Source organism: Strix uralensis, chromosome 13, assembly GCF_047716275.1.
Source record: "Strix uralensis isolate ZFMK-TIS-50842 chromosome 13, bStrUra1, whole genome shotgun sequence".
In the NCBI taxonomy this organism is placed as follows: Eukaryota; Metazoa; Chordata; class Aves; order Strigiformes; family Strigidae; genus Strix; species Strix uralensis.
Window position 1 is genome coordinate 11,936,014 of NC_133984.1, and position 14,590 is coordinate 11,950,603.

Genomic DNA, 14,590 nt, shown 5'->3' on the forward strand with positions numbered 1-14,590 from the left:
TCCCTTGGCTTCTAAACTCTCGGCAGCATTTCTTGGCAGTCCCGTGCTTCGTGTCCCTGATTCCTGCATCACCAGCGCTCTGAGGTGCCCCAAATCATTCCCTGCTGCACCCTTGACTCCATGGCTTCAGGTCTATCACAGGGGTCTTGGGATGGGGGAAGTTGTTCTTTTTGGACTTGTAGGTATATTTCCTTTGTGACACTCATATCCCAAAATGTTTTCGGCAGCATGTCCTTATGTTTCTTCAGCGGGGTCTTATTATCTGTCCTGCTTTTTCCTCCCTTAGCTGTATGTTATTAAGTAGTTCAGTGCTCTGGCCTGGTCCTATTCAGAAATACCTTCCCTTGCAGGTCACCCTCTTGCGTTCATGGGCTGAGAAAGGTGTGAGTCTTGATACTCCTCTGTCTGATGGCTGCATTTCTGGAGAGGTCATGGCTGCTGCATTTTCTCCTTTATTAGGATTTTTCTCTCTTTCTGTTCCCAGCAGTGTGCAGTGACTTCAGCTGTGTGGTGGGAAGCCCTGTCTGAAATCAAACTGCGGTGGGCAGACCTCATTGGGAAGGGGAGAGGTGTCTCAGGCTGCTTGCACTGGAAGGCAGCGCCTTGTGAACACGCTCATTTGAGGGAAAGAAAGTCTATTTTCTCTCTTTTTTTTTTTTTCCAAAAAACAAAACACTTGGCAGTTTTGGGGAGTGTAGCCCTGCTTTTCTCTTTTGTGGTGAGGCTGGATGGCACTGCTGCCCCATAATTGTCACGGCTCGCGCTGCCTGCTTGCCTGCTGTGCTCCTGCCTGCGTGCGTGCTCCCTGCCCGGCGTGAGCTTGCAGCTCCTGGGACGGACGCGGGGCTGCTGCTGAGAAGCCACCAGCTCAGCCCACCAGGCTCGCCTCTCTCTAGGGAGAAGCGCTGGCCCTCTCCCTCCTGCCTGGCACCCAGAGCCCTCCACTCGCCGAAACAACTGGCAGCTTTGCCAAAAGATTAATATTCCTGCTCTGAGTAGCTGTTGTTTAATATTCAGGATATATTGCATTATGGGAATAATGAATATTCAAGAGCGTGAATTAGCATAGCTCCGTTAATTATGCTCTGTGTGTAATCGGGAAGGCACTGGCTCTCATTAGGCCTGTGCTCAGCTATTTGTGGCGCATACTCTCACTTGGAAAACGTGTCCCAGCAACGTTCGGTATCTTTAAGTAATTTGGAGAATCGGTTGCGTACAGTGGGACGAGCGTCATATGAATTTCTTAGCAGGCTCAAAGTCATGCTCAGAGATGCTGAATATTGCTATTATTATCACATTAGACCCTTAAATAGGCTTACAGGTGTTATTAAGTGATTTTACAATGACAGCTGACATGCTTTTTAAAAAAAACTACTTTCAATATCCTATCAGTGTAGTTTGATGTGCCCTTTTATAGAAATTAATGTACAATAGCAGCGCATCTGCTGATAAAAATCCTCCTGTATTGGGAGTGGAAATGGATCTTGAGACCTTGAGCTGAGAGATGTGTGGGGTTACCTGCTCTATTCTTCCAGCCAGCTGCAGGCTGGTCCCTGGAACGTCCAGGCTCCTGCTTTGGGCTTTCTCCTTCTCAGCATGCTGGCTTCAGAGAGACCATCCCACTGTGGGAAGGTGCACATAATCTGCTGCAGAGCTGAACACTTCCCACATAGCTAGCAGGCTCCAGCTCATGATGGGTGCTGTGACCATTTGCTTGATGTTAAAGGTCTTTTCCAACCTAAATGATTCTGTGAATGGCTGGTAGATCAGCTCACCTCGTTTTGATCTTTATCTCTAAACAGGTATGTCTGTGATGAGGAAAGCAGAGGTGTGTCCCCAAAATCTCCTGATCTGTGTTCCGGAGGAACAAGGTCTTGTGCCTCTAATACTTTTTCAGAGCTCCTGGCTGGGTGGTCCATAGGAGGCCACGTCTGTAGAAGTTGGAGAGCCCTGTCCTTGCAGGATGTCATGACTGTATAATGCTATACAATGTGCAATGTAAGCATATAGCTTCTATGCTACCGGTGTGTTAACGTATAGCATCTATGTCAGAAGCACTGCTGTGGGCTGTGCAGCTGGGCTGGATGACAGCACTGGGTTAGCACTGAGAGTGAATTCTTGCTTACTAATTAAACTAACGAGGTGGTCAGTCCTCCTGACCTGCCTTTCTCTTGCGATGGGGCTCTGGCTGTATGCAGCAGGATTAGAGCTGCCTTCAGTGCTTGAAGTGTCTGTGTGAGCGGTGTGACTTTGGCAGCTGGGGAGTGGATGTGCCAGTTTTGGGTTGTAGATAGACATCCTTGTCTTTGCTGCTTGGAGCAAAAGGAGTCTTAGATGTGAAGAGCAGAGATATTTCTGATCATCTCTCCCTAAGGTGTGGATTAGGCGTCTCTTCTGCTCCTGCCTGTTGCTTTCCTTTTATTTGGTTGGTTTGGGAGTGTATTTTGCTTTGACGGGAACCTGCCTAAAAAGTGTTCTTGGGTGGGATATCTAGTACCATCACCTGTGCTGCTCCACACACCTCCAATCAGTGGGTCACAGTGCCCGATCCTGTCAGCCTTGTGCAAGCAGTGTTTCGCTAAGCGTGCTCTGGAGACAGCCCCCGGGCTCCCGTGGGGAGGGACCCGCGTGGTTGAGGGCAGGACAGGCCCCTGCCCGGTGGCCAGAGGTGCAGGTGGCTGTGGCAGACAGGGAGCCGGCTGGGGTGCTCCTAGCATAAAATGCCTTTTCCACCTGTGAATGCTGTTGGGTTAATCAGCTGCATCCTGCCATCTCCTCCAAGCGCGGCCCTTTCAGAGCTCCGTCCGAGCGCAGCTGGCTGAGGGGAGGAAGGAGCCGCGTGCGGAGCAGCTTTGGCAGGCTGTGCTCGTTGGAGGGAGGCTCTGAAGCCTCACCCATGCTGCGATCCGAAAAGCGACTGGCCTGGCTTCCTGCTTGTCCTCCACGTGCCAGTACCCCTCCCTTCGGGGACGGAAAATGCGTGGCTCGGAGGAAGCACACTTCTTGTGACGCAGCTTGCTTGCGTCCTTGGCCAGCTGGCCCTAGGACAAGGAGGGAGGTTTCGTGGTGTCCCCCAGCTGAGCACCCGGTGCTACAATTTTCAAGGCACGTCTGGTTGCGAGGGGCCGAGATTTGAGCATTTTAATTTTCAGAATCAGCATGATATGCAGCTGAATCCTTGTGAGCCTGCTGAACTCCTTTCTGCTCTTAAGGGCATCTCTGATTTATGGGAGAAGCTCAGAAAATAATGTGCAAAAAGGCGTGTGTCGTGCAGGATATGCCAAAACAATAAATCCAGATTCCTTCCTTGTTTCTCTAAAGGGCTTTTGGGAACCAAACATCCGGCATCCAAGAGAAAACGTGCATGGGTTGTCTTTCAGCGTGTGCTCTTTGGCTTTATTTATTTTTATGATGACGATGACTGGAAAATAAAGGTCATGAGGCGAAAGAGCCTGATGGATACGCCCACTGCAGCTCCACATCCTGGCAATCGTCTGACGCTTGTGGTGGAGTGATCCATAAAAATCCAGCCTACAATGTAAAGCATCAACAAAAAAAAAGCAACCCTCTTTGGCTTCTCCAGGAAGGAATTATGTCCTGCCTGAAGCTCTCCCAGTACTATGAAGAAGGGGACATTTCCAAGAATGGTGGTTCAAGGCTAATGGGGGTCTGCAGTGTGGCGTCAACAAAATTGGAAGCTCTTTCTAAAGTGTATTTGTAAAGGTTTATCTCAACTTACCCTGAGTACTTCCATTCTGCTTAAAATGGTATTCTTACCAGATAACTGGTGCAGGGAACCATTTTTTATTAATGCTGGATGGAGGTTTGTGGGTTTATTGGGTGCAAAAGTTTAAAGCAGGATATTCTCTGATGGTATCTGCAGGCGTAAAACTGGGCAAGGGTCTCGAGGAAGCCGTAAACCCCGTAGCTGTGTCCAGGGAACGCTAATATTTTATGAGACTAATCACTAGGTTAAAGCCGTGAGAGTTTAAGTCCGAATTTCTTTTCAGCCACACCTAGCTTCTGAGAGGAATGCCTTTCTCACTCCTGACACTTGGATCCTTGGCAGGAAGCCAAGCAGGCCGGAAAATTGAAAGATGCTTAGAGATGGTGTCATGGAGAAAGGAGCTTGGACCAAGGGGTAGCTATTTTAGGAACGCTGTTTGCAACATGAATGTACTGACTTTGTTTTGAATGTGCAAGGCGAGGAGGAATGCAGAAGGTTATTTATGCATCTGAGGGGAGAAGATGGGAGGTGGGAAACGCATTACAGCTTTTGTAGCGTTCTCCTCCCAGATGCTCTCAGGCACTGGCGTGGAGACCATGGTGGGTGTTGTCCTCCAGAAGTAGGGCTGCTGAAGGAGATACAGCTGCAGTTACTGGTAATTGTTGAGCCATGGGCTGCAACCTGCACCCACTCTGCTTCTGGAGAAGTGATTTATCTTTCCTGACTTCTTAAGCACCGCTGGCTTGGCTGCTGAAACTTGCACCTTGTGCAATGGCCTCTTCCCATGCTTTGCTGATGCTGCTGGCAGAGTGACATCAAGAGTTGCAAGAAATTATATTTTTCCTGGGACACCTGTCTCAGCTCTGGAGGCCATTAGATCATCCCAGTGCCATCCATCCCTTTGCATATGAATCTCGTTAAGTCTCAGCTGAAGCTTTGTTGTGGAAAAAAAATCATAAATGCCAGTTGTCTGGTTTGCCTGGCATATGACTTGCATTGGTAGAGGACTTGCAGAGAGGCAGTGCTGGGCTTGCAGGTGTGCTTTGGTGCTGCCTGGGCGAGGGGAGGATCTCTTCTGGCCTGTGCCTGTCCATCTCTGCAGCCCACCTGAAAAGCAGCCATGCAAATATGTCAGCAGGAGCCATTCAAGCAGCTTAAATTCATTCTCACAAAGTAGCGGCTGGCTCAGCCTTTTACTCTTGCTGCACTTTGATCTGACAAGCATTCACTAAGAAAATTAGCTGTAAGGTCTTTGCTTTTGTAAAACCCAGGTGGTTTGGAGCATGAAGTGTAAGCTACAAGAACCTGCTCTCCCCAGGCCTGCTGTGACAAGGGGTGCTGCACCACCTCTCGGCGGGGCTTTTCATGCACTTGGCTTTGTCTACTTCTCATTTGGGAATTGATTCCCCCCCCTTAGCGAGCAGAGCTTCTGCTGAGAGCAGGGACAGCTGCTGGGGGTCCTGCCAGTCCTTGCTCAGTCCTGGGCTCCTGGAGATGACCTATATTCTGGGACTGCAGAACTGGAGAAGTTCTGTATTCCCCTGAAGCCTCCTGTTGCCTTGAAGAGCCTTTTGAGTTGGAGGAAGAACTTAATCTTTGCCAAGATTGATTAAATTAATTTCTTAAGATCATAGGTGTGGATGCTGTCCTAGTGTCTTGTCCCTGGCCGTGAGCCTGCTCTTGTGGCCGTGTGGTCCTTCTCACGCTAGCTGCATGGGCTGTTCTCTGCCAGCTGTACTTTGGGCTGCAACTGCCCCAAAACAACTTATGGTAATTCAGCCTCCTACTCTTTGCTTGCCTGTGGCAAGTTCATAATTGCCCTGCCTCAGTTCCTATCTTTAAAACAGTGCTATGTGAGATTGGCATTTGAAAGAGAGAAGATGGCTGAGAGGAGCTCCTTCTGAAGGGCAACCCCATCTCCTGAGCTCAGAGCTTGGCTGATGAAGGGAAGAGCTATTGATTTTTCTTTACCTTGTTTTTGAATGGAGTTGTCAGTTTTCCGACTAAATGTTATGTGCTGTTAATGATTTGCTGCCTCAACTTTTGTTTTGCTGTTCACCTTTCTAGAGGAGAAGCTGTAAGAGTCAGCACCCAGGAGGCATGTTGGAGGTACTCCATGAGCACATGTATGGATGTGTCCCCACCCTTGACGATGTTCCATCTGCTCTTCCTGGGTTGAGACAAGTTCAGTTAATTCATCATTCATTAGATATAGAGAGAGTCTTGCCTTCTCATGTTACATCTTTTACTCCATCTCCTGTCCATTTCAAGTCCAATCTATAAATTGAGGCTGAATTAGACCTGTCTGGAAACCGTGAATGGGCAGTTTGGGTCAGATGGGGTGTGTACACAGCCACACCTCGAGCAGCGTGGCCAAATCTGGCCGCATCCTGGCAGTCTGGTCTGGGAGGGTCTCTGCTGTTCACTCCTGGGCTGCTCCTGCCAGCCATTAGCATGGCTTTTGGAGAGCAAGCAGGGGGGAACTCGGAGAAACCCAGCACTTGCTTGGCAGGCATTCGTAGTGCCTCTGTGGCCCTTCTGTGGGTTTTTGCACTCCTGAAGAAGCAATGACTTTTCCTCAGCTGTCTCCAGAGGAGCTGATGCTCCTGCTGGAAGGAGGAGAGAACACCCTGTCCCCTCCCATGTGGGTGAGGGTGCTGCTACATTGGCTTGAACTTTGCTTCTGCTGGGATTTGGTCTCCTGTACAGCCAGGCTTTTTTCCCAGCCCCTGCGGTCGTGCTGTGGCTCGGGAAGCATCGATCTGCCAACAGAAGCCAAGGGGTCACAACATCTGCAGTCTTCCACCACCCCCTCTGTGTTTGGACGCTCTGGAAGCTGTGGGATGCAGGCAAGCCAGGAAGCCCAGGGACTTGGCCGTCTCTCAGGAGCCATGGAGTAGCGCTTCCACTTCCTCTGACCCGAGATGCCCGAGTCCACTCACAAGGTGAGGCTGGGCTCTGCCTGCTCCTGCTGCCAGAGCATGTGTTTATCTGCACCACTGCTCCTTCACGGGCTTCACACTGGTGCGATGCTTGGCAAGTCACTGCTTTGATGTGGTCCCAGTGACGAATTACTCTTTGGATGCTTGCAGGCTTCCCGCACTATCTAAACACCAGCTCTTTACAGTGCATCATAAGCAAAGATGATTTGCATCCGTTACGATTATCTCTGCAATGGCACTAGGTGTGAGGGGGCTGGTGCTACTCCTTTAGTGCTGGAGCTCTGGAAGGGTGTGGGTTTTTTGCTTTAATCTTAAAAGTTGTAAGAAGAAAGGGTAAATTTTAGGAGTTTGACAGCAGACTGTGGCTACAGGTGATGTGTGCAAGGCTGAAGGGTGCACAGAAGTTTTCTCAACCCCAGCCCCAGGCATGAGCTGCCGTGTGCTGCTTGTCCACCAAAGGGGTCAGAGCTTTTCCCATAGGAAATTGCTCATCCTTCCTATTGGGGCATGCACGCGGGCGTTGCTGGGGTCTGTGTGGGAGCTCTGCTAATGCAAACAAGCGTTGGTTGCTTGGGACCGAAGCGGTGCTCAGAGAGGAATCCCGTTGTCTGTGCATTGGCCTGATGCTTCCGTTGGAGACAAAGGGCTGGTTATTTATTTCTTGGTCTTCACCTCTTTTTTTGGCTTTTCTTAGACACATCTGCCATGCTGTGCACGGGCTGTCTGCTCCCTCGGGGGGAGCCCAGCCCCATGGTGCAGCTTTTACCCCGCAGCGTGTGTCCGCACAGGTCTGCCAGGCTGTGCTGGCTGTTTTGCGGGTGTCGAGTGCTCCCAGGACCTGCAGGTTGGGCGTCCTGGTTTCTCTTTCACTATCGCATCACCAGCTCTCTGAGCCTCAAGACCTAACTCAGTTGTACTGTAGCTGTTACCTCCTAGAAGAGAAACAAGTTATTTTCATGAGCTTGTTTGTGTGTTCTTCCCGATGAAATGTGAGGCAGATGCATCGAGTTTTCCTTGCTGCTAGCCTGTAGTGCTGTAGTTGCTCATGCACTCAACAGGGAGTAAATCAGGATCTTGATTTTTGCGTTGCTTCCAAGGTGCCATCATCTTCAGCAGCAGGGATGGCGCTGGTGTTGCAGGGAGCACCTGCACCTTTGGTTGCATCTTCCTGCAGCTACGGGTTGACACAGCAGTGCTGCCTTCACGCCTTGTGCTCTGCGAGCTGGCACGGCAGGGATGTGGCACAGGCTGTGCCCAGGGTGCTGCTCTGTGCAGCAGTTGTGCAGGATGTGGTCCCGGTGGCATGGGGGTAGTCCTGTCCCATTGACACCCCCAGCCACAAACATTTGCAGGGGATGCACAGGGATTGCCTGGCCACTTGGAAAAATTTCGTATTAAAGTTTAGGATTGGGAAGAAGGTGAAGGAGGGTGGCACAGCCCTGGGGCAGGTCCCCAGGGAGGTGGAGGGCTCCATCCTCAGCTGGGACTCCCTTCGCACCTGTGCTGCTGCACTGCCCCTGCCTTGGAGACCATCCAGCTGCAGCAAGATTTGCTCAAACCCTTCTGCACCATCCCTTGCTTAAAAAGTAGCCTTTCTGTTTAATGCCACTTGATGGTTAAAGCTGTGATTTTTAATTTGACAGTGTTCTGTGTTAGTCCCAGCAGGAAATATGTTTGGGACCAGTTGGGAAACAGGAAAAAAAAAATTACCAGAAGGTTTTTTCACTTCTTTGATCTATCTTTTTTATTTATTTTTTTTCAATGGAAAGCTCAGAGAGAGAATGAGTAGTCTCCTGCAATCTGTTTGCTGCTCTCTGGGTATTAGAGGATGACACCAGCTGGGCTGGTAAAAAAATCTTAAAAATGAATAATCCCAAACCCACATCAGCAATTAAACATGTCACTCACTGAATGGTGGAGTTTAATGAATTTTCCCCTCTTTTTTTTTGCCTTCTTTCTTTTTTCTGTTTCTCTTTCATTTTCTGAATTCTGGTCTGAGGCCGTGCTAGCTGGGAGTTGTGCATCAGACAGATGCTGAGTTATTTTATATTCCACTCAGGCTTAATTAACGCAATCCAGAAGTGTGTTGGTGCCACTGTGGCCGCGGGAGTGTGCTGTAACAGGAGGGCCAAAAGGAAGGGAGGAGGCCAAAAACAGCAGATCATCCCTGTTTGGGGAGTAGGGGGGTGAGGCTCTTGCAGTGGTTGCTGCCTGGTTGCAGAGCTGGTGGGCATCATCGCCCAGCTCCGCTCTCGCCGTGCTCAGCCAGATGGAGGGATGTGATGTGCTGCTGAGTGCAGCTCCAGAGGGACTTGCACTCCTGGTGCTGAGCTGCCTGCCAGGATGGGCTCTGCTGTAGGTGCCTTGGAGCTGCTCCCTGCCCTGCACTGGTGGGGGTCACTGGTTCCCTGCAGTTCCCAGGGCTGCAGACCCTCCCTCTGGGCGCAAGCATCTCTGGTGATGTGCCTGTATCCTTCAACTGCAGCCAACCTCCCTTAAAATGTATCTGCCCATGGGTGACTTTTCCAGCATATCTTTTTGAACTGTCAGGAAACCTCCCAGCCTTGAAGCCTTTACCCCAAGAACTGCAGGGGTGGTAAATCCCGATGAGCCACACTGGGCTCTTATAGGGGTGCCTGCTCCCTCACAAAGTGGACCAGGTGGCCATGGAGAGATCACAAAAACCTGTGACAGCCCTGGTAATTTGAGGGCATGTGGCATCACCTCTCCCCATGCCCAAACAAGCAAAACTCTCCCCTTGCCCTGCTGACCTGATGTGCTGCAGTTCAGCATCTCTTCAGAGCTGCTGCTTGCAAACAGGGTGAAGCCGGGCTGGGAGCAGAAAAATGGTGCTGTGCCAGAAAGTAACTGGCCAAGTGTTTTGGGAGGCTGTGAGAGCTTGGCTTGGTGCATGGCGGCTGCTGCCATCCCTGAAAGCCTTGCAGAGGGCAGGGAAGGACAAGCAGCCCTATTTCGCACTGAAGCCCGAGTGCGTTTCTGCGCGTGCATGCCATGCCAGAGGTCCTGGTCCCCTTTCCCAGGGCCACAGAAGCAAGAGCATGGAGTGTTTCTTTGCTTCTTTTAATATTGTGTGCTTTGCTCTCTTGTGTGGCTCCCAGGTGTGACGGGGGGGTGGTGGGGGGGTGGGGAATGAGGTTGTTCTCAGTCTCTCCTTCTTGTTCCTGGTGTGGGGTGGCTTTTCCTGAAGCTGCCGTCTGCGCTGTCCCAGATGTAAATGAAAATCCACTGCACTGCTATTGCAAGCCAGGTGCCATTGGAGAGAGCATCTTCACCAGCGTGGAGGCCTTTGAACATCCCCCAGAACGGGCTCTGAGGAAATCAGGGCAGCTTTGTTTTCTGTGTGGAGGGAAGAGTGGATGAAAAGGCAAAGCAGCGCGTCTGTGGGGTGGCTCTTGCCGCCGGCCAGGTCCCTGTTTGCACTGCCTGGGAGGTGGTTTCAGGGTGGATTTTCATTTGGGTTCTTGCCAGGCGCCGGGCTCTGCCTCTCCTTCACTGTGGCACATGCCAGACTGCCCCGGAGCCGCTTTGGGTGCGTGGCTGGTTGAGTCATAGGGGCACGTGCATTGTTGTGTGGGTTATTTTGGGCCCAGACTCGCCCTCTGGGCTTTTTCCTGGGCTTCAGAGAGGAGCATCCTTAAGCAGAACGTATCCCTGGACAAATGGAAATAAAAATGTTTATTTCTGCTCATGGAGAACACTGGATCAGCTCTCCCTTGGGTCATGACTTCTGGGATGATGGCAAACGTTGGCATGATGGTGCTACTCTGATGGAGCACAAGGTGGACAATGCCTTTGAGTCAAAATGCTGAGCATGGGGTTTCAATATGCTGAATTTGTACCACTCGCAAAGAGGGACTTCAGTTAGAGCATCTCTGTGCATCCCAGGAGGGATTTGCTGGAGGACACACATGCTTGGCAATCAGTGGGCTCCTCACATAAGAACCCAAACCCTTGCCCTGAACGTCAATGTGGGCCAGATTTTCCAATGAACCATTGAAATGTCGCATTTTGACATGTTGAAGCCTGCCTGTGCTGCTGCCTTCTCATCTCTCTGCTGCTTTGCAGCCCTTATTTCCTTGTTTTATCCATTGCTGCAGGGTTTGAATGAGTCCTGGAGCTTCTTCAGCTTGCTGGTAATGGGCAGCCCCCAGTGAGGTGATGCACTCAAGCGTATCATTGAAATAAATTGTCTCATAAATTATCAATGAAACCAGCTCCTCTGCTCTAGTGTCGCTTGGTGGTGTCCCGAAAAAGGAAGTCGTGTGGTTTTAATACAGCAGCCTGGACAAAGCCTCTTTTATATTGGACCAGAACCTTGGGAAAGGAAGATGGAAAGCTGATGTGGGAACCACCCCCTTTCCCATCCATCTTCCCCCCCATCCTCTTTGGAAGGGGCTTGGCAGCATAAAGGTAGGAGTTGAGCTTTCTCCAGCTGCACCTGACACCAGCTTGGATGGCATGGGCCAGGATGGGGTTTCTTTCCTCCCTTTCATCAAAACTCAGGTTTGAGCAGAGTGGGAAGGTGCTCTGCTGCAGAGCTGCTTCACCATGGGGTGGCCAAGGCTTGGCCAGCCTCAACAGCAGGATAACATGGGGTTTTCACATGAATATGCAGTTATTTTTTGAAACATAGCAAAATATCCCACCCAAAGGAGTGCAGTTATGATCCGGGTCTAGAACCACCTGCATGTTAATGTTTTTTTTTTTAGTTTTTACCAATGGGCTTTGTCAAGGAAGCTTGTTGGAGCAGTATGTGCTGTTGCTGGGAGGATTGGCACATCTCTGTTGTGTGGAGTACAAGTCTCGTGGAGAATTGCTGCTTGGACATGCAACAGTTTCTGGGCATTTATGAATGAATTGGTGTTCTTAGCCTGAGTTCATTTGCATTTGCAATGGACGCTTTAAAAACAGCTTAGGGGTCCTTTCCCTGTCTGAGTTGGCCTCGATAAGGAGGTGATTCAGAGTCTTCCCTTGGTGTATAATTAAGGGATGAAGGTGTTTGCTGGGAGTGGCGAGGATGGGGGGGACGCATGGTGCAGTCTGGGTCTGGGGAAGCGTTACAGTGGAGAGGTGGGGGGGTGGCTGTGAAAGCTGTAACAATTTTAATTGCATATTGCTAAGGAGGAGAAGGGAAGATTTGTCGGGATATAGCTGTTTCTTCTCCCCCTGCATACTGTGGCCGTTTGGCTTTGTTTCTTTTCTGCATAGAAAAACCTGGCTTTTTTGGTATTGAAGTAAGCAGATCAAACCCTCTGCTCAGCAGCAGCACGCGGGCATGATTTGGCAGTGGGTTGGAAATGGAGGGGGGGGGGGGCTATAGCATGAGCTTTCACTGCGGTGACAGACCAAGCTTTCCCTCCCTGGGAGAGGGAGCTTTCCTGGGCGATGAAAGGCTTGGACCTGTTTTGAAGCTCTATCTATCTGTTTATTCCCTTTCTGCTTGTGGCTGGAGCAGAGGGCAGGGAAAGAGTGCAGCCAGCGCATGGCAGCGTGTCACAACCCCTCTCAAAATAGTGTTTCTGTAACAGATGGACCATGCGTGATATTTAGAGGGAGGGGGATGTTATTTCCGGTGCAAAACTTGTCCTTTTTTTCCTGTCTAAAACGGGACAAGGAAGGGATGAATCAAAATCTTCTGAGGCCAGCGTGTGCTGGAGGTCCACTCGCACACAGCCCGTCTCACTGAGCTCCAGCAAGGGACTTTGCCTGGCAGCTTCCAGCCACTGCAAACAGTTCTTGCAGGCTCCCCGGGAGTTTGCTGGTGAGGAAAATGAAGGAAAGAGAATTAAAAATTAGTTTGCACCGGGATCTGGGTGTGATTTGGTGCTTGGATCTATTTGTGCTGCTCTGGAGCCTGTGGGAATGCTCCCTGGCACTGCTGGCCACGCTCAGAGAGCAGTGAGGAAGGCAGAAGCTAAAGCCAGACACTGTCCCGACCTGTGCATGCTTCCATTAAATCCTTGTTATATCAAAACCCCCATTTTGGTGCATTTTTTATTTTTTTTTTTAAATGGGGTGAATTTTTTTAAAGCATGATGCCTCCATGTGTGGAAAGCTTGTAGTGGAGCTGCTAGGAGAAGCCAGTGTTCAGCATGGTGCTGGAGGTAAACACAGCAAAGCTGCGGGTGCGTGTTGGCTTCTGGATTTATGGAGCTTGGTGGGAAATTCAGTGAAGATGGGCGCTGCCGTACCCCCAGGTATGGCTTATTGCAGAGGAGAGGCGATGCAGGGGCAGGCAGCAGCTCCTGGATGCCTGCAGGAGAGAAGAGCTCTTCCAAAGCTCTACCTGGGCTCTGTGCATGGAGCCAAACCCCAGATAAACTAAGCAGGAGAACCTCAGGGTTTCCCTCTCGCTGGGCAGTTGGGTCACAGTGGCTTCCCTGGCAGGTCTTTTAAAACTCCCCGTCCTGCTGGGAAGAGCCTCCTGTGGCAACTGCCAGCACCGGCTCGCTGGCTGCTGGGCTTGGCCAGGGCAGGTTGCAGAGCCCACTGGGCAGGACGGGCTTCAGGAGCTCAGCTCAGCAAAGCTCCTGGTTTGGGAAAGATTTTGCTGGTTTTAGCACGGCTGAAGGGCGGTTCCTCCATCGCTGTGGTAGTCGCACATCCACTGCTGGGGTTGTGTGGAGAGGCTGCTACATCTAAAATCACTGTAATTTACTGTCTATAGATTTTATGGATTATTTTTGGGGTGATGTGGCAACAGCAGAAGGGTTTGTACACTTCAGGGTCTTTCCCTAATGATGGGCATTTGGTGATAGTCCTGCTGGAGAGGTCAGCCTCGTCTCCGAGCTTCATTCACTGCTGGGCTGAGGCACAAGGAAAGTGGGGAAAAGTAAGGAGAATAGAGAGTAATAAAAGTGACGGCTTTTGAAATAATTTAAATCCAAGTCATGCCCAACCAGGGAGTTCATCTTTCAAGTTATCCACAGCTGAGCTTTGTTTCACCTTGGATAATTCTTCTTGGGTAAGCAAAAAGATCCCTTACACCTATAATAATATCTGTTGGTGAGAGTTATTTAGTGCTCAATATCTTCTTTTTAAACTGTTGTAAAACACTGCAATCGAAAAATAGAAATAAAATGCTAATTGGGCTGGTTTCAAAGCCCATGACAAGGCCTCTTACAGAAGATATATGCTCGCAGACATGCTTGCCAACACATACATTAGTAGTGTCATAGGGAACAAAAAGTTCCGTTAGCAAAGATTAGCTTTTAAAGAAAGATGAGGGGACTAGGGGAAAAAAAATAAAGGAAAGAAAAGAAAACTAGATAAAAGTTTTCTGAGTAACCCTCTTTGTGGAGGGCTCTGCCAGGAAGATCAATGTGGTCGTTTTATTTTTGTGCCTTGACACTGTTAAATTTTGAAAGAGTCTTTTGACCCATTGGTGAATGTGCAGGAAAGAAGCTGCTGGAGAGGGAGGGGGCTGGGGGAGTGGGGAGGGAGCATGTTTACTGTGCCAGCGTTTCCTTATAATAATGCATGGATCTGCTACAGAAAACATTTTGGGTGCCTTGGCTGATGACAGACAAGCTCCTGTGCTCCTGGTACCATGGCAAAGGTGCAGAGAGGCAAGGCTGCAATTTTGCTGGCTGTGAGTACTCCCCCTATTCCTTCCACGTGCGGAGTCCTCCCAAGTCACTGCTCTGCTGCTGACCTTCCTCTGGGAGCTGCTGCAGGAGCTTTTGGGCTTGCCTGACCCCCCTCTCCATGCCCGTTGTGTTTTGGGAGCAAGCCTGTGACCTGAGGAGCCAGGATGCTCTGCGGCCGCTAATGCTTAGCTGCTTCCCACCAAAGCCAGCTAAAGCTCCAGCCTTCCCTATCCCCAGTGGCACTGCTGCTGGGGTAAATGGTGCCACTGGTGCAGGTGCTTATCCCAGTTACCAGAGGGATTTTGGAAAGC

The 14,590-nt window shown here is 50.3% G+C and overlaps 1 protein-coding gene across 1 annotated transcript in view; it reads left to right on the forward strand.

Annotated features, from left to right (window-relative positions):
* MID2 (midline 2) overlaps positions 1-14,590 on the forward strand; it is a 117,849-nt gene that overhangs the window by 37,840 nt on the left and 65,419 nt on the right. The window lies entirely within an intron of this gene.